Here is a 21,415-nt window from a genome sequence, read left to right as displayed (position 1 = left end):
TATGAGCTCGAAGGTTTGGCAGTCTTATTTGCCTTAGAGAAGTTCCGTCTCTATCTGGAACACGTCAAATTCGACCTGGAGACAGATAATCAAGCCTTAAGCTGGGTCTTAGGTAGGCCGCGTCGTACTGGTCGTATAGCACGTTGGGCCATCCGTATTTCTGCCTTCCAATTCGATGTGCGGCATATCAGAGGTACCGAAAATGTTGTTGCTGATGGACTCAGCCGAATGTTTTCCAACGACGTTGAGAACCATGAACCGGTCGATAGTTCATCTCCTCCCGAGTCCATGCTATCTGATGTTAATGCCATCTTAACAGATGCTCCCATGCTCTTTAGGGATATCGAGAAATACCAACGTGAAGATCCGACGCTGGCTCCGATAATGGAAACCCTTTCTTCTGGGGAACATGTTGTCCCTTATGTTCTGAGGAATGGTGTTCTATGTTGCCCTTCGAGGCATGATAAGATGATGAAGGTTGTCGTTCCAGCTGTTCTTGTGCCTATGATCTTCAAATACTATCATGAGACCCCATTAGGGGGGGCATCTTGGAATCTTTAAAACTCGTGAAAAGATTCGTGAAAGGTTCATCTGGAAGGGTATGGACGGTGAAATCCGTGAACTAGTAAAAGCTTGTAAATCTTGTTTGCTTAGTAAACCAACCATGTCCACCAAGGTAGGCCTTTTGTCTTCGCATCAAGCGTCGCGCCCCATGGAACGCCTGTATATTGATTATGTAGGACCCTTCCCCCAGTCAAAGGGAAATGCCAACAAGTTCATCTTTGTATGCGTAGATGGTTTTACTAGATTTTCCTGGTTATTTCCGACTAAGCTGGCTACCGCTCAGTCTACCATTACTTGCCTAAATTCTATTTTTGCTTCTTTTGGTCCGTGCCAATATATTGTGTCTGATAATGCTAAGGCGTTCACATCAAATCTTTTTCGTAAATTCTGTTTTGACTTGTCCATCTCTCATGTAACTACTTCTGCTTATTACCCTCAACCATCTCTGGCTGAACGGGTTAACCGTAATCTCAGGTCCGCGCTTATTGCCTATCATCATGAAGATCATTCCAGGTGGGACACGTCCCTGCATTGGTTAGCTTTTGCTTTGAATTCGGCGGTTCATGAATCACATAAATTTACTCCAGCCTCTTTGATGTTCAAGTTTGTTCCCAACACGCCGCTCTCTAACATCTGGTCCCTGAGTGACATTCTACCTGAGACAATAGATCCGGACAACATTAAAGATCTTTGGAAGAAGGCTAAAGCCAATCTCACAGTGTCTCATGAAAAGGTTAGGGAAAGGTATGATCGTGGACGGAGACCCACCCCTTTGAAGGTAGGTGACCAAGTAATGGTCAAGAATTTTGTTCCCGCGGGCAAGCTTGCCCCCAGATTCCATGGGCCGTGTGTCATTCTCGATTTCCTTACGCCGGTTACGTTGTTATTAAACAATCCAGCCACCGAGAGGATATTTAGGGTTCACCTGTCACAGGTGAAACCGGTGTAATTTCTGGGTTAACTTGCTTCATATAATCGTGAAAGGAATATGAAGGTTATATATATATTTTTTTTTGAGTTTCACTTTTAAGGCTTTCGCCCCTTCTCTAGTATTTTGTTTTATATGTAAGCATTTTTGTGAAACCTGCCCCGAACCATTAAACTGCCATCCTGTCCTTGCCACGGCCATTACCACGCTCCCGTCTCCTGCTCCACTACACACAGTGGCTCGCATCTGAAATGAATTTCTGCACGCCGCTGGCCCCTCAACCTCTCCACAAAGCCTGTGCCCTCAAAAAATGATGATGGTCCAACAATTCTGCCGCCTAGCTTTAATGTTTCAGTGCCCCCGCAGCCGCGCGGCGCCGTGCTGCGACTGGGTTAGAGGAAGGGCCCCCTCGGCCCCAGCGAGGACGACATGTGCACGGCGAGCCGGAGCCCTCCTCCCGGCCAAGGCTGATGTGCGGCGCACGACCTGCTACTTGCCCGCAGCCTGTATATGTTCACCGCGGGCGCGGCGTGCTTCTACACCACTGCTCCCCTCATAGTGCGGGCGAGCGGTATCTCAGGGTACTTGAGGGGTCCGAGCGGCCGCCCTTGGATGCAAGCTGCAACGGCCGGTCTGGCCATCCAACTTAATCAACATCAACTATATGGACAGTCCAGATCAACTTTACTACCTTTTCTTGGGTATTCTACTGCAATATTTGGTGGACTTAGAAAATTTTCCTCAACTTTAAAAACTAAAGTTTTCCTTCTGAATTTCTACAAACATAAAGACTTTACTTCGCCTGTCACAACAAAAATTTTGAAACTGAATCAAACCACATTAAGAAAATCCTATAAATACTTCTGCAATTAATCTCCATATCAACATCAAAACTTGAAACTTGTTTCCAAACAAATTGCCAGTGTCACCCCTGGAGGAACTTTTGGGGGGGGAGGTTTGTACCGAGCGGTACACCTCCACGCCGCTAATTTAAAATGTGCGCCAATTGAAACTCCCCTGCTGGAGGAAGTCTGAACTTTATCTACGGTATTAATTTTCTACTTTCTCAGAAGATGTCACTACCTGGAAATTTTGGAGTTTTGAACTGTGTCATTTTCGACGTATTTTTGTTTTGCTTGTAGTAAGAAGTGTGAACTTTCTCTTCTAGAGGACACTACTGAAGATCAACAATAGTGCACCCTAGTGCGGAGTGAAAGAACTGTTTTTTTTTTTTTTTTTGGAGAAATGTTGAATTCAAAAGTTTGTTCTTTGCTAAATTTCTTTCAGTCATTATTTAAGTTGGCAATATTATCCCTTTCTTTCCCCTTGTTTTGTATCTAGCCAATCCCGAATTTCTTGAATTAATTTTCCACCAATTAGGTGTTTCTTCTTCATATTGTGTAGGGGTTTTCTTGGTTAGCCAATAAAGTTTTTGTGGGAGGGTGTTCTCATTCCCCAAACGCCTCGAACTTTCCGCGAGAGTATATAAACTGCTGATTTTAGGGTCTCCGGGCCACTTCTGTTCCATCTTTCAGTGTGTAAAGTACATAGCAGGGGGCGGGAAGCGCCTCTTTCGTCGGCAGCGTTCAACAACAAGGTAATGGCCGAGTAATAACTTCTTTCTTTGCTAGCTCAGCAATTTAACTCTCGGGGCGGGTCCGAAGTTGTTCCATTATGTAACCTTCCTTAAAATGTAAAGAAACTTGTATCTATTCTATCTTTTAAACTACATATTGGGATAGAGAGTGCTTAACCCTCTCGAGCTCCCACTCATATTGCTTTGAGGTGAACTTATTTTTTTTCTCTACCTATTCTTCTTTAACGTAATGTAAATTGTTTCCTTCTTAAGTCACCTCTGTAGTATGGGATTAGCCCTTGTATTAGTGGCCTAGAGCCAGATTAGGTTTTAAAAAACAAATGCATTAGGAGAGCAGATCGCCTCCTCTCTAATTGTTATTTTGGAGGTCATGTAATTACCCCTTTTCATTTAATAGACCTCAGTAGGTTGGGTATGTTACCCCTGTGTCTATGTCCTGAGAGGACAACTTGAAGGTGGAGTTTGGTGTGGCCTTTGAGAGGCTTAAAGTTTGAGAGCGTGTGGCTCTTTCTTGAAAATTAAGTGTTGTATGCCTCGAGGAGGCCTTTCTGTGTAATTTGGGGCAAGTGCTCTTGAACATGAATGGGGTTTTCTGCCCCTCTGGTAAAACTTATTTTGGAGTAAAGTTGGGCTAATTGCCCTAGAAGTGTGAAGTCGGGGCGCGAAGCCCAAATCCAGTAAATATTGTAACTACATTTTGTTGACTTGCTACTCTGTACCTGCCGTACTTGTTATTTCTTTATTTTGAAAAGAAAATATAACCTTGTTAAATTTTTAAATTAATTTTATTTTCGTAGCTTGAGACCTGTTCACCACCCCGCACCTTCTTTCACCTCTAACTACCACGGAAATCTCCGTAACAATAATAATAATCAACGACCAGCCATTGAGTCAATTTCCCTTCATTCATAATATGGTTGAAATCTCCTTTAGGAGGAACACCTCGATCCACGAGTCTACATGAAACATAGTTTCCCGCTGTTCTCCAGTACTCATTCAAATATGCCAGCCAGGAGTACTGTGTGGCCGGATGAGCTCGTACATCGTACAATCATAGTGCGCAATATATAAATCGGTGGTTTTGAAGCCAAAGCTTTTTGAATGGATGGCAATGTGTCGACTAGTTTGCGGAACACTCTCAACTGACTCAATCAGAGCATATATAATCTTATCGAGATTCAGAATAAAAACGCACCACCAGGTTGATAAGCTCGTGATTTTCTTCTAAAGGTATCTCCTTTTCTGCAATGTTCTTTTCGTCCATAGTTTTGTACGATCATCCATAAAGGTTATACTGATTTAAATCTTCGTGTGTTATCTCGAGAACACCTTTTCTCAAGTAACTGTTCGCAGAATTGTTAAATCTATATTTATTTGCTTCACTAAAATCCAAAATGTAAAAATGACCATATGAAGCACGGTATTCATTACGAGGATATGTAGGAGATATGCTGTGATGTACTGTACCAAGAATTCCGAAACAGTAGGAACCATATCCAGGAGGTGCGTGTATATTTGAACCAAAAGATACAAACAACTGTCATGACGAATGTCAGCACAAGAATGTTTTAATCTTTTGATGTTATGAGCTATCAATGGAGAAAACGAAATGGCGTGTGGCTTTTAGTGCCGGGAGTGTCCGAGAACATGTTCGGCGAACATGCGAACGTGAACAGGCTTCGTGATGAGGATGAAGATGATGATGAAGACACAGCACATACACCCAGCCAGCGAAATTAGTGATGGTTAAAATTCCCGACCCTGCCGGGAATCGAAACCGGGACCCCTGTGACCAAAGGCCAGTACGCTAACCATTCAGCCATGGAGCTGAACGTTAATGGAGAGATGACGTTAGTAAACGAATAACGTTGAATCGAGCTTTTAAAAGTGTGATAGATCATAATATGAAGATACCGTTGTAATTCAAGAGGAAAAATTGCGACAAATACAAGTATTAATTTATAGGACAAGGAATACGAATGATTCTGTCATGTTATCGAAATTACGAAAATCGGGTAATAAAGTGCCCCAGAAGAGTACGACAGGATTCGGCAGCCGACACAATTCCTATCCTCGCCGCAAGATGGGGGCTTCATTCATTCCATCCCTGACCCGGTCAATGACTGGAAAACAGGTTGCAGGTTTTCATTTCGGGTAATAAGGGGAGTTTATTGTAACTGCATAGGCCAAAGTAGTCTGTCGAATTTGTCTTTTGTGAAAACAGCAATTCAAAGCAATAACTACATGTGTTTTTAAATAGCCCAAGTTAAATGGAATTACTTTTGTACAGTAATAGTGTCAGGAATTGCACGTCTGTATTGAATTTTTATCGTACCATATCGGTTATTTAATCTTTCTATGACACCAGTTAATGTTATTTTCCTTTTGCCTCTCTTTTTTTTTCGTGGGTGGAGGGTGTAGCGTTATCTTTAACAGTGGGAGCAATTAAGATAATTATGAGCACAACTGGATACTGCCCGATATTGTATAACATAGTAATGCCCTGCATCAGCATTACCGGAAAGAATTAAATTAAAATTGATGTTTCCTCTCCCAACGTCTGTAGGTATTTCTATAACCATCTACGTGTACTTTGAATGAATAGTTAGGATATAAGATACCAATACAGTGTAGCTCAATATGACTTGCGGACTCCCCATCGCTTGATATCAAATTTAGGTAATCAGTAATCAAGTATGTTCCGAGCTGTCAGTGGAGGGATGGCGTAGAATCACATTAGTAGACGAATAAGCTTGAATGGAGATTTAAAAAGGAGAAAATATCATAAAATGAAGATACAGTTGGAATTCAAGATAACAAATTGGGGCAAATATTCGTTTATAGGAAGGAATAACTCACCAAGGGAGATGTTCAATAAATTTCCAATTTCTTTGAAATCATTTAAGAAAATGCTACGAAAACAACAGATAGGGAATTTGCCACCTGGGTGACTGCTTCAAATGCAGATTAGTGTTGATTGATTGATTGATTGATTGATTGATTGATTGATTGATTGATTGATTGATTGATTGATTGATTGATTGATTGATTGATTGATTGATTGATTGATTGATTGATTGATTGATTGATTGATTGATTGATTGATTGATTGATTGATTGATTGATTGATTGATTGATTGATTGATTGATTGATTGATTGATTGATTGATTGGGATGTTTTATTTTTTTACAATCTGGTTTACGTCGCACCGACTCAGATAGGTCTTATGGTGACGATGGGATAGGAGAGGCCTAGGAGTGGGAAATAAGCGATTGTGGCCTTAATTAAGATACTGCCCCAGCATTTGTCTTATGTGGAAATGGGAACTAGGGAAAATCATTTTCAGGGCTGCCGACAGTGGGGTTCGAACCCATTACCTCCCGGATGCAAGCTCACAGCTGCGCGCCCCTAACCGCACGGCCAACCCTCCCGGTAAATGATTTATCAAGAGAAATCCTCGATAAATTTTCAAATTCTTTGAAAGCATTTAATAAAAGGTTAGGCAAACAATCAAAATACTCCGCATCTATGCAGACCACAACAAATTTCATACAATACAGACGGAAGAAATACACTGTTGGTACCAGGTAACTGGCCAAGTACCGTTAGAAACCAACATAATAATGAGATTGTGATACGTGATGCATTAGGGGCTCTCTGAAACCTCCTTACAACCAAATTCTCACAAAACATAAATTCATACAGGAAACAGCTAAAAGGAATTAACAGTTGGAACTGCATAATTATGTCATGCAACCCAATGCAGTGCCCATCACCGGCATCAACCCGGTCAACTTTACAAAGCAGCGGAAATATGTTAAGGAAGAGGATCTGTAACAAGTGAAGCAGAAGTCTATAGCAAACTCCAACCATGATTATGACGTGATTACTAACAGCAACAGAGAAATAACTGCCGTTCACTTCTTCAGTATTTGATTTTATGAAGCGAAACGTCGAGTACCAAACTACAAACTACAGAAATAATAAATGATGATGATATCGATGGCGTAGATGATAACAATACTATGAATAATAACTGGGTTAGTACGGCATGTCCAGGCGCAGTGGGTATGGATGCAACATATAGCCGATTTGCGAGAGACGTTGGATCGAATATCATCACTGGCCATCCTCTAAATTTTTCTCCATAGTGTCCCATTTCACCTCCTGGCAAATGTTAGTACGGTACTTCTTTACAGCCGCCTTACTCTGTCTGCCGCCAGTCTACAACCCAAGTGGTCGTCTCTAGTGCGCAGAATCCTGGGGAAATTTAAAACACTGCGTTAACATCGGAATAATCTAAAATCGACAAAAAATATGCTGATGGTCAATCATCTAAGGTTAGCGATTATTAAAATCAATCTAGTAGAAGTCTCGAACGAACTTTTCAAAAGAATGGTCTTGTGTTACCATCTTGTAACGGCAAAGCCTGTCCGTGCTACTGGTAAAACATTATTTCCTTTGAATAGGCATTTTATTTAATCAGGAATATGGAAAGGAGGGAGTTTTATTCTATTGTTACAACAGCACAGATTAAAACCGACAGCTAATGAACATTTTACACGGAATAACGTGGGGAACAATTACTGTATTCGTTGTCTAAACCACATAAACTGATGGCATTAATTTCTAAAATGATGGTACATCGATTTAGAGTTGAAAAAATGCTTTTATTTCATGTATATGCATGTTGGATATTCAACCCGAACGCTGGTTTGATCCTCCCCAACTCCGCCAACAGCTGTCATAGATAGCCTAGGCGTCAATGAAGAGGCATACTAGGGAAATGAAAAGTGAGGTAGATTCCCGTTGCTATCCTCACCGAGCCAGAAGTTGCTATTACATATCAGTCTGCCAAGCCCACTGAAATGCATGTATCAACCAACCCCATAAGCGATATTTTCACACTATTCATAACAGGGACTGGCTGCATAAGGAATCGTATGACTATAATCGCTCATACCCCGATCACTTTCATATTGTCAAAACCAAGGATGAGACTGAGACAGGTCAATGAAAGTAAAAAATTTATTCCAACCCATACTAGAAGACATAATGCACTGTTTATTTCATAATGTGACGTAATTGCCTTCTTCCCGTACTCAGAAGAGTAAGGAAAATAACACTTTACCGTACTGCAATTACCTTCCGCACTGTTTTTATTAGAAATCAAGTTGTCCTCCGCTTTACAGTAATATAAACACGGATGGTCATAGAGATCATAAATCAAGGAACACCAAACTTAACCTTGTTGAATTGTTTCACCGCCTAATTGCAACACACAAAGAATGGCTCCTCTACATTCCCATTTCAAGTACAGTAATCTGTCGCCATCACCATGATGACTAATGTATAGGTTGTATGTATGTTTAGTCCTCAGCCCGAAGGCTGGTTGGATCCTCAACAGTTGCGCCATCAGCTGTCATAGATGGCCTAGGCATCACTGAAGAGGCGTACTGGGGAAATGAGGAGTGAGGTAGTTTCCCGTTGCTTTCCTCACAGAGCCAGAAGTTGTTGTTATTACACATCAGTCTGCCAAGCCCACTGAAATGCATGCACCAACTGACCCTATGAGCAATATTTTCACACCATTCATAGCAGGGACTGGCTGCAGAAGGAATGGCATTACTAGCATTACTCATACCTCAGTCACTTTCATTTTGTCAAAGCCAAGGATAAAGCTGAGACAGATCAATGAAAGTAACAAAATTGCTCCAGCACATACCAGAAGACATAGTGCACTGTAAACACTAGGTCCTGCCAGCAAACGCACAAAGTCAATCCATATCCAAAAGATACATATCGCGTATATTGCAGTATATCATAACGTTCGTATTACTTTCATTAATCCAGGACCTGATGACCATGTTTACGATTCTGGTAGCTTAGTGGACTGTTCACTGGTTCAAATAAATTCATTATTTTTATTACATTATAACCCCATATACATATCTCTTATATCTTTCATCCTCAATGCATCTATTAAATATGAAAGTTTTGCGTCATGACGAATCAAAATGATTTATAGCGTAATTCAATTCATATAATTTAAAATAAGTTAATTCACCATAGTATGAATTAAAATATTGTACCCAACAGCCACTAAAGTGGTAAGTTTACATCATTCGTTTCGAAACATCTCACTCGTAACGTAAAATATCACTTCCCGTGGTTGTGACGTAAATAATTACTGTTTTACAAATATTGTATTTTTTTATTTCCCTGCGAGTGGTTAACGTTTATCTCTTCTTACGACCTGTTTTGAACAGTAGTCTTATTTCTAGAAATACTGGGCTCTAAATTTTGCTGGATTTTGAGGGGGAAAATGACTAGGGAGGAAATTCTATAACTCAGTAATGATCTGCATCATCATTGTCAGTGAAATGTAAATTTCGAATAGAATTCCCAGTACCGTACCCAAAACTAGAGTATGTTTTCCGTATACTATAAATGAACGGTCAGGAAATGAATGGCTAATGTAATGTATTTCATTATGATCACCGTAGGCACCGTATTAAAAGCAATAATAGACAGCCTATAAGGATGGTCACCGACAGTAAGATTCGCATAACTTTTCGTTCATTATTGACTATTTGCAAGCAAATTTCAGGATGACGCGTTTTGGTACTGAATAAACCACCATCAGGAAACAGCGGGAAATAATGAACTTCCCTCAAAGAACATAATGCTGTTCCCTGACGAATATAACCTCACAAAGAAGTTACACATGTTAGTGAGTTCGAACCCCACTGTCGGCAGGCCTCAAGATGGTTTCCGTGGTTTCCCATTTTCACACAAGGCAAATGCCCGGGCTGTACCTTAATCAAGGTCACGGCCGCTTCCATCCCACTTCTAGTCTTTTCCTCTCCCATCGTTGCCATAAGACCTACGTGTGTCGGTGCGACGTAAAGCCAACTGTACAAATTTCAATACACAGCACAGTGTAAACTATTCTCCCTCTCTAGTCGTTTCACTCATTACTAATTATCATGTCCCAAGGACTTCGTTACTTCTCTCATAAGTTGATGCCATTCTGCACGAACTTCTGTCTTCCGGGCAGTAGTTCTCCGTGGTAAGTTAGCGATCTCTCTTATGTGTTCAATCCATCTGTTTTGCGACCCACCCTTGTACGATCTTTTCCTTGGAAAATTATTTTTTCCAGGTTGCTATCCTTTCTTCTCATAATCTAATCAAAGAATTGTAGGATTCTCTAGTACACAACTTGGCATAGACTGCCTTGTACTCCAACGTCCTGGATGACGGGGTCTTGAGGCCATACATAAATGTAAACCATTACCGTAACCGAAAATATGGAAGTTAAATTACAGTTTTGGGAACTGCAACGCAACAAGAATAATCTATTTGTACATTCACTGCAATATACTAGGCTATCAAAGAAATATTTAAGTTTGTGCATTGCAGAAACTTGAAGATGTTCGTAAACTGTGGATAGCCGGTGGCCGAAGAGATAATACTTGGAACATGGTATGTTCGTCCTGTTTCAAACAAGAGGATTTTGAAAGAAAGTAATTTTCTGCGAAGACCATTGTTTGTGCCATTGAGTGTACATTGTAATAACCTCACAAAGGAATTACAAAACTTGTTGCTTGTTACTGATTGGCTTGAACACAGAACGTGGTAAATCAAAGACTATGCAGAAGAACAATGCAAGAAAGATGAAATATGTATAATGAAAGAAACAGACCGTGTCTGGTTAGCTTACGTAGGGGTCTGGTCCTTAATTGAGTAGGCACTAGACATAACCCTGCGTAAGACACTGGAGTGGGGGACATCAACCCCGACACGGCGTGTACCAACGGTTGATATGGGAGATTCTGTAGATATGCAGGACAGGTGTGAATAAGGATTTGCTAAATAAGCACCCGCGGGTCAACTGAGGTAAAAGAAAAACGGTAAATGGCTTCGACGGCAGAAGAGGAAATGCGTTTTCCAAAGGCGGAGAAGGCAGAAGAACCACATGGTTTAACGATGGAGGAAAGAGCACGACGGTTTCACATGTTAATGGCGGTACCCCGAGAGCGTCTGATCCACATGTTAGTGGCGCCTGAATTAATAAACTCAGAAGTGGAACTCTGAGCTCAATCAGACCGGGATCCCAACCTCAATCAAAAATCCAATCCAAGTAAATCAACATGTATATAGCAACTTCAAAAGAGAATTACCCCAGTGGGTCAAATCCCACGGTTGAAAAACCTCAAGTGGTCTATTCGGATTCTGGGGAGGCCACATAAGTGTGCATAGAAGTAACGTGCTTGTTCACTAATTTAAAATGAAACAGAATTAAAATATTCATGAAATAAAATGCTCGATCGTCGGACTATTTAGTCTCACTTAGTACTTACCCGATTACTTACACATACAATTTTTTGATGGGCGCCAGCTACAAATAAATGTAACGATAATAGAATGAAGAATATCTCTAGGGTGCAGGGTAATAAGCTTAGTATGACAGCATAACATACAGGTTCTGGGAAAAGGACATTGTCGTTTGGTTTTCCAACTAAAATTCGAGGTTATCTGATCTACCATTGAAGTAAAACAATTAATTGTATTTGATACTAAACAAAATATATTCTTTAAATTTATCATTTAAATTGCGAGATTTGTTGCAATAATTAGATGATAATATAAAACTTTGAAATTACAACTGAAAGAAGTTCTCGGCATTAAATTTGAAATCCTCTTGACCAGACATTTAAAAGTTGTATAAGAAATGTATTCCTCACTGTTTCACTTAACAGTACCTTGAACACTTTGAGTGTTATTATGACGTATTCCGTGTCTTGGATTGTGGTGCTATGTTTTCTACAATTTTTACAAGCCCTGCTTGAAGCTTTTGCCAGGCATGGCCTTTTACCTTTTGTACATCGTATTTACGGTGTGGAACTTTCAGAGTGAACTTTCTCTTTTCTGGAATGATGTCAAAATATAATTTTGTGGGGTAATGGTCTGAATCTAGGTCTAGTCCTTTAAGAACTTTGAGATTCATTATTTATACTGTGGTTTGGCGGGAGATTAATACACGGTCCAGTTGATATTTACCTAATAATGGATTAGGCGAGATCCAAGTTTTGGTTTTAAACGTTTTTTTTTTCTTCTTGAAAAATGTAGATTTGTAAAAGGTCATGGTTTCTGCGTATTTCAATGAGTCGCATACCATTCTTGTTGGTCTGCTTATGTCCTGATCATTTACCAACCCAGTATCCATATTTCTTTTCTTTTCCGATTTGAGCATTTAAGTCACCAAGACACGGAAACACGCATGGTGGACAGATGAGTGTGATCAACTCATCAAACTCACACAGAAAGCATGGCTAAATTGGTCATGCAATAAAAATCCAAAAACTAGGCAGGACCACAAAGATGTCAGAAAAATGGTCACTAAGATTCGTGAACAGCACGAGGACACATAATTACAATAAATAGAACCTGAATTCTGGAAACACAATTCACGAAATTACTACAGAACATTCAAACAAAAATGAACCAAGCATTCCCCTCCGTCGCTCCAATTCAAGAATGAACTCGGGAAAATGGCTCACAACAACGCCAAAACTGTGAAATTCTTGGGAAGTACCTTTCAAATTATTAAATTGTGAAAATCCCCAAGAAAAATTCATACTCTACCCAGCACAACGGAACCCAGACTCAGAACCACCCAGTGTACAGGAAATTAAAGAGATATTCACTCATTGAAGAATGAAGAAAGCATCAGGAGGCGATCAAATTACAGCAGAACTATGGACAAATGCAGGAGAAAATCTCATCACAAAACTCAAATAAATTATGGATGAAATCTGGCGAACTGAAAAAGTCCCCCCAGAATGGAAATGTCGATCATACATCGGTACAGAAAAGGAAGCAAGACAGACCCCCAAAAATTATCGTGGAATTTCACTGCTGTCAATAGCCAATAAAATTATATCCAAAGCTCTCTTGAATCGTGCAGAATCTCACTGGATCCAGAAATCGGCGAATATCAAGGTGGGTTCAGAAAAGGACGCTCATGCGTAGAGCAAATTATAAATCTAAAAGAACTCGATGAAATATTTCCACAGTTCATCAAACAAGAATTACGTCATCACATTCGTCGATTTCAGAAAAGCATGCGATACCTAGTATGGATAGAGAATCACTTTTTCAAGTATTGTCAGATTTTGGACTTGATCAAAAAACAACAAACATTATCAAATAAACACTCATGGAAACCAAATCCAAGGTGAAGTTAATGGGAGAATTGAGCACAGAATTTCAAATAGACACAGGAGTACGGCAAGGCGATGATGGACTATCCCCGTTGCTCTTAAATAGTGCGCTTGAGAATGTTGTACGGTAATGGAGAAAAGCTGGTGCACCAACCCACTGACTGGGACCAAAACTGAAAGGTATAAAATTAGACTGCTTAGCATTTCCTGATGACATGGCACTAATTGCCCAAGATATCTCTGACGCACAAAAGCAACTTGAACTACTACAAGGAAAAGCAGCGAAAATTGGTTTACAAATCTCGTTTGAAAAAACAAAATTTATGACCGACATCAAAATCCCATCAAATGAACTTCTAATTGGCAATAACAAGATCCTTAAAGTAAACGAATTTAAGTATTTAGGTGAATGGATTACAGCAATCCGTAACGAAAAGAAATCTATTGAATCGAGACTCCAGAAAATGGAGATTGCTTTTCAGTTAACAAAAAATATATACAAAAAAAGAGCCTCTCCTGGAACACTACTGTAATCAAACCTGAAGCACTCTATGCATCAGAGACACTCAATCTCCAACAAAAAACACTAAAACACCAAATATAAGCGAAAGAACGTAAAATAATGAGAAAATTCCTTGGGCCAAGAACCAAAGCCACAGCCGAACACAGAAATATATAAAAAATTCCCAAAATCACAGACACAATGCAAATGCGAAGAATTCAATTCATGGAACATTTAGAAAGAATGGACCCGAAAAGACTAACGCACAAAATACATACATTCATAAAGAACAAGGCTACTAGATCGAAATGGTACAAGCTTACAGAAAAAGATCTAAAGGCGTTAGGATCACCAAACCTACTTGACCGGAATAGAATCAGGAAAATCGCTCACATATGGGGTTTCAAGGAAGAAGAGAAGACCATGCAACATACAGTACATTGTCAGCGCAACGAAAACAGATCCAATCGTTGCAAAAGCGAAGTCACCTCCGTAGTCGAAGTGGAAGGTAAAGGCTTCCACCATTGTTAACCTCGGCACGTGATGGGGTAGAGTGGTTAGCTCTACGTCCGGCCAGCTTTGCCCCCAAGAATTAACCTGGTACTCATTTTTGGTGTAGGCTGAGTGAACCTCAGGGCCATATGCACCTCCGGAAGTGGAAATCTCGTTTCTTAAATTTTACGACGTCCTTCCGGGCGAACCGAACACGCCTTTACCACCTCGGCCAGGCAGCCCCTCGATCCAATCGTAGGGCTTGAAGTAATACTGGGCCAACAGGAAGGCTAGAAAATGTTGATTTTGCCTGGTCCTAAGCGATCCATTCGCGAAGTAGACGAAGAAAGAAAGAAAGAAAGAAAGAAAGAAAGAAAGAAAGAAACATAAATCAAGCCCTCCTCTGTGAGTCAGATAACTATTATCGCTTCAACAGTAGGTCCTCCTGAAACAATATGCAGGGTACCGTAGGTAATCAAGTGGTAGGGGAAGGAAATGGGGGGAAGGGCGGGAGAAGTTGGGCTAATGCTTTAAGAGGAAAGAGGTAGCAGGCAAAGGGATCTCGTCAGGGGAAGATATCAGGAGAGAGGCATTGGTGAGGAATCAGTATGAGTCACTGCTGGTAGAACAGCAGAGGAAACATGGAAAACAAAGAAGTGTTACAGAGGAGGGGAATGTAAGAGTAAATGCAAATGTAGATTAGAGGATAAGAAGAGAAGCGAAATAGGGCCATGAAAGGGAGAAAAGAGACGGTAAGAAAATTCTGCAGCCGTCAGGGAATATAAGAGTGACCGGGAGGGACGAGGTCTAATAATGTGGGTGGGGTTCAGGCTCTGGTTATGAGGGACTCCATTGTTAGTCATGTGGGGAAAGTGTGGGAAGAAAATAGAGCCATGATAGAGTAATAGAGTATTTTCCAGGAATTAGTTTAACACAGGTGTTGAGGAAAGTAGAAGGGAAACAGGAGAGTAAGGAAAAGGTGGTAGGTTTGCATATAGGTACCAACAACGTAAGGCAAGCAAGAATAGGTGCCAGCATACCTGGAGATGTGTGGGATCTGGTTATGGCAACGCAGCAGAATTTGAACGGAGCGGAGATTGTTATGAGAAGGAAGCTGGAGGTTAATCCGGGATTTAAATGAACCTATGGAGTGGATATGTGGAAAACTGGGAGTGAGATTTATAGATCCTAATGGATGGGTAGAAAACGGGCCTCTGCGCTCAGATAGCGTTCCACTTGAACCGCAGGGATACGTATAAGTTAGCGGTTTGATCAGAAGGTTTACAGAGGTACATTCAGGGAAACGAGGTGTACCAGGGAGCGGTGATGAGAGTATAGAGTGCTGGAAGACAAATAAGGAAGGACTTAAAGTTGTTAGTGTTAAACTGTCGAAGTATTGGAAACTATTTTTTTTTTCTCTTCGTATGTGTGTGCGCGCATTCTGTACGGGCTCGGAACGTAATACCATTATAATACTATGGAAGATTCATAGGTGTATATGTATTCTAAGTGTATATTTAATGTATATGCTTTGTTATCTAATGTATATCTAGCTGGCTGTTTGGTCTGGCACCTAAAGCTAATAAATTAATTTTAAAAAAAAGTATTGGAAAGAAAGATGTAGACATATTATATTTACCAGAAACTGTGATAGGAGTTGATCATGGCTGAGAAGTGATATTACGGATGCGGAAATGTTCTCAGGGAATTGTTGTGTTTACCGTAGAGACAGGATTAGAAAGCTAATTCATACCGGTGAAGGAATAATCAGTAGGCTACGTAAAAGTTAATGAGGCACTCCAAAATACATGGGTAGCTCGGTGTAAGCGATTCGATGTTTTAAACTCAAGGGTTCCTAACGACGAAAAATCTCCCCTTAGAAGTGGTTATGGCCTCAACCATAGAAGTCAAGAAAACACTTAAAGATAATTTTTGACATTTGCCCGAGTATGCGACTGGGAAAAGTAGCAGTCTCCTTCCATTCCAAAAAGGGTTTTGAATACCTACAAACTCACTTATTTGACTCTTTGGAGATGTGAATGGTATTGCGGCAAAGTACACTTTGACTTTCAGACTAAATCAAGACTGCCTGGAGAATTATTTTTCTGGACTTCGAGGTCGCGGCATATTTTAAAACAATCCCACTCCTTTCCAAGTGAAGAACAGAATGTGCCTCTTAATACTAACTGGGAACGCGAACGATATACCTCTGTTTCATAGAACCTTTCTTAGTTAGGACAGTCAACCTTCTACATATTCTGAACCCAAGACACCTGACGGAGAAACTCAAGAAGAATTCCAGAATTTCCTTTCCAGCGAGTTTCACATCCAAGTGACTGATAACCCGTCCGCTAGTTTAAGTTTTGATGGAAGTGAAGGAAACTTGCTACTTGATACTGACCTGAGCAATTTAACTATTCATACTGAAGATGCTTTGAAATACCTGGCAGGTTACGTCACCTACAAGTGTAAAAGCGTCAACAGTTCGTTGAGAACACAAACGGATATATGTGGTCTTGATCCGAAACTATCCTCTGGACAAGACTGGATCTCTATTATTTCTAAAGGTGGCCTCACTACTCTTCCCCAGAGTGGTTGTCTACAATAACAGAGTTTGAAGTTATATCTGCTTCCTCCCATGGGCATTACATTTCAACTTCAAAGTAATGGATACATTGACATACACTCGAAATTTCCATAAATTGATAGGAAAATCATTGCCATATATGTAAGGACAAGGACTTTCATTCGTATCAGACATTTGAACAAAAATTTCAAATGGGAAGCAATGAAGAAGAACCTATTCTGGGTTGTATCTCCTTAACAGCCATAGATTTCATTTCCTGCCTTAACATCACAAATTAAGCTTTAGCCGGTGACAATGTCACTAACTTCATCTTTTGAAGGATATTTAAAATATACCGTGGCAAATACATCCCACTGAGCGTCGTAGCCTGCCAAGACGCGATAGCATGCAGATAGTGTAATGATAGCCTTGCGACATCCACATACGTTTTGTCTGTCTTGTACGATTTTGATATTTGCTTTACGTCGCACCGACACAGATATGTCTTATGGCGACGAGGGGATAGGAAAGGCCTAGAAATGGGAAGGAAGCAGCCATGGCCTTAATTAAGGTACAGCCCCAGCATTTGCCTGGTGTGAAAATAGGAAACCACGGAAAACCATCTTCAGGGCTGCCGACAGTGGGGTTCGAACCCACTATCTCCCGATTACTGGATACTGGCCGCACTTAAGCGACTGCAGCTATCGAGCTCGGTCTGTCTTGTACGATGAAGAAGAAAAATGTTCAAATAATTTTAAGAAAAATATTCATAAAAATAGGATTATTAATTAAAAAAACCTGCCTAACTAAGGTTTACGATGCTGGCACAAACACTATGCACAATAATTTGCCCTAGAACAAGTATTTTCTACTTTTATCTAATTCATTAAACATATTTATGATTTAAAAATATTTTCCAAGACACTAAAGGAAAGCTTTTCAATTTGGAAGCGTAAAAGAAACGATAAATATTACTTTGCATTCAGCATTTAATGTAAGAGAATGTTACAGGCCGCAGATGTGTTCTTCCCAATGACGTCACAATCCGCTGACCAGTGGTAGTCCACATGCCAGGATTGGCCTACTTACTGAGTATTCTAAATTCCTTGGTGGAGAAGTACAATAAAAGAAACACAATTCAGTTTTTCTCCTTGAATTAAACATTAGCGCTATGAACTGTAAGTTAGGAAACTTGTTGTTCGTCACCTTAGCGAAAGAGTGTAATCTCTCTGCCAATCGGCGAACTAAGTAAACGCGTACCTTCAGTTCATATTAAAAATGACAGTTTAAAAATCAATAAGCAGTCAAGAAAGGTTGCGATCATAAATCGTTAGGTTAATTTTTAAAAATAGGAAAGAATTAGGTAAATTGATTCAGTAGAGACCGCAGGAGAAATGTCGTAAGAAATTGCCTTGTGTTTGAAATACTGTATATAACATATAGATAGTGGTAAAAGAAGTAGCATTTCTAGTTTTACTTTGGAAGCAGGCGGGAAACGTCTGGAAGGAAGACCGGAGCAGCATCGGAACACCGAGCATAAAGTTTCCTGATCAGGCACATGTTTGCGTATAATGGCGACAGAGAGCCAAAACAGTCAAAACAGCGGACCCCGCCAGCATATGGGACAAAAGCTAAAGAAGAAATAGAAGTAAAAAGAAGTCCGGCTCGCATGCTAAAAGGTCAGCGTCGATGCTTCCGGTTCAGAAAGACCCGAAATCGGCTACGGGCCGGTTCGCGAACTCAAATCGGATCTGGTTAATTCGTCTGACTGAGGGACTGAGTATTAGAGTTCGTCCCAAAACACTCCTCTTCATTCAATCACAACACAGCACTGTAGCAACCACCACCGAAACACGGAGTACCGGGCGAGTTGACCATGCGGTTAGCGGCGCGCAGCAATGAGCTTGCATCTGGGAGATAGTGGGTTCGAACCCCACTGTTGGCAGCCCTGAAGATGGTTTTCCGTGGTTTCCCATTTTACACCAGGAAAATGCTGGGGCTGTAACTTAATTAAGGCCACGGCCGCTTCCTTGCCAGTCCTAGCCCTTTCCTATCCCATCGTCGCCATAAGACCTATCTGCGTCGGTGCGACGTAAAGCAAGCAGAAAAAAAAAGAAACACGGAGTAGTGAAATCTTCCTTTCACTTAGGGTGCCAGGAAGGGCATCCAGCCGTAAAAAATGGACAAATCCACATGCGCGGCGCAACTCCCAGCGTCCACACCAGGATGCGGGAAAAATGGTAGAAGAAAAAAGAAGGATAGATATAATAATAATAATAATAATAATAATAATAATAATAATAATAATAATAATAATAATAATAATAATAATAATAATAATAATACAATTATTGTTCATATAAACAGTGTCCGACTTGTTGGCTGTATGCTCAACATACTGGCCTTCGGTTCAGAGGGTACCGGGTTCGATTCCCGGCCGTTCTTACGTTTCTTGGAATGTGCCATTGGTCGAAAGCAAGAAAAATAAAGATAACTCGATTGTTACCGCATCATCAACCGGTGCTAGTATACATCCTGTGTCCACGGTAAAACGTATTCAACAAAGGAGAAAATATACATTCAAATTCATCTCAACACATCTCTCACAACATTGGAGAATATAACGGGAGTGTGGGAGGCGTAGACGGAATTAATGAAAACTCTTACTATGCACAGGATCAATATTCGAAATAAAAAATGGTACTGGGCTTTGCTCTCCTGGCTTATTGATATCTCTATCCACAATGCACGGCAACTGAAGAAAGGAACATTTGCAAAGCTCGCACAATTAGATTTCCGACGAGATATTGTGCAAGTGTACGCGACAAAATACACGAATCCCATTGAAGTAGCAGAATGATCAACCACTAGTGCACTAACATACAAGTCTCATGTCCCAAGTGATGTGAGATATGATGGATACAAGCACTATGTACAGAAAATGGAAAAGAAGAGGACATGTTCAGGAGTGTATTGCGCAAAGAAAACATCAGCAGTACTCTCTAAATGAGGAAAGTATGATTTATTCTGACATCCGACATCCTATAGAGAAAACATTGGCTGCCCAGGGCATATAACGATAGGGAAAACATCTATGTACATTTTGTCACAAAATCTGACTGTCTACGGAGAAGAGGTGGTTTCTGTTCTACTCAGTGATGGCTTTATGAAATCACCTGCTGCGAGGAAAGACTCCAAAATATTCTATTCATCAAAGTTGTTCTCTCCATTCATTCAGTATAGCAGTTACTTTATATATGTTTCAAGTGGTGTTGTTTACTATTTTTTAACCATCTTCATTGTACATGTACTCTATATTAAAGATTCTCTATGTCCAAATTCTTCCACCTCAAGGCAGATATCGGAAAAATGATTTGCTTAAATAAGAGTGCTGCATTGTGCAGGTCCATCTCATGTATTTTGTTCTCGTCTTTTCACACATAAATACTGAGGGAAAGACAAATAGCTTTCCCATGTAAGGGAGTATTATCAATTGAATCCTCGAAGTATCAAGACCCATCCCACCCTCCCCTGTTGATGGATAAGGAGAAAATTTTCACCAGCGTTTGGACCAGACTAGCAAGGAAAAGTTTATCTATTTGAATGCCATGGAGCATGTCTGGGATAAACTAGAGGATAGTGTCTTTAAACTACCCAGACCTTGAACTAGGGAACAATTAATCCTCAGTGTTCAAGATGAGTATGAGCGTGTTGACCAAAACTCTGCCAAAAGTTTGTCTGAGTGCAATATTGTGAGCCACATGAAAAATGGCGGGTACACAGTTTACGTCTAACACATATCGGACAGCCATATGACGTTCATAATTGTTCCGAAATAACTGATCAATTTGTCATGAAAAGGGTTGTTTTAAAAACTGAATGAGTTCCGTGATGGAGGAGTAACATGCCTGCTTTTTATATGGAGGCCCCGGGTTCGATTCCTGAAAAACCAAAGGAATTATAATTTTAGTATGAAGTCCAAAGAAGAGTTCGCGCAGTCTCGTGAGACCACCTTTTAGAGCTACTGATATGAGAGTCAGCAGACCGGTCAAGAAAGCTCAGTATGAGCTAAGTATGTCGTCACATTGACTATGTGGCACTCCAGTATCTTCAAAACATCTGGCTGGGCAGCAGCTGTCCTAGTAGGCTAAGAACCCTCATGAGCGGGTATGAGCCACATGTTTTCTGGTTTACTTGATTTGGATTTCGTTTGTTTGTTTGTTTGTTTGTTTGTTTGTTGGTTTGATTATTTGTTTATTGACAAATTTTATAGTTAGGAGCTAGTGCTATGCGTGCGTGCAGGCGTGGATGAGTGTGTGTATGTGTCATTCAGGTCAGTTGGGCATTTACTGACTAAATACTAAATTTGAAAGTGTGAAAGATACTTGAATTTTGTGTTTGTGTCATCAGTTCAAAGATTGGCTTGATGCAGCTCTCTATGGCACTTTTTCGTTTTAATAACCTTTTTTCTTCTTTCTGTGTACTACTACATGCTACATCTCCACTCCAAACCAGTTTCTCCACAGTATTTTCAGAATC

Source organism: Anabrus simplex, chromosome 1 (genome assembly GCF_040414725.1).
Source record: "Anabrus simplex isolate iqAnaSimp1 chromosome 1, ASM4041472v1, whole genome shotgun sequence".
Lineage (NCBI taxonomy): Eukaryota > Metazoa > Arthropoda > Insecta > Orthoptera > Tettigoniidae > Anabrus > Anabrus simplex.
This window is presented reverse-complemented; position numbering follows the sequence as displayed.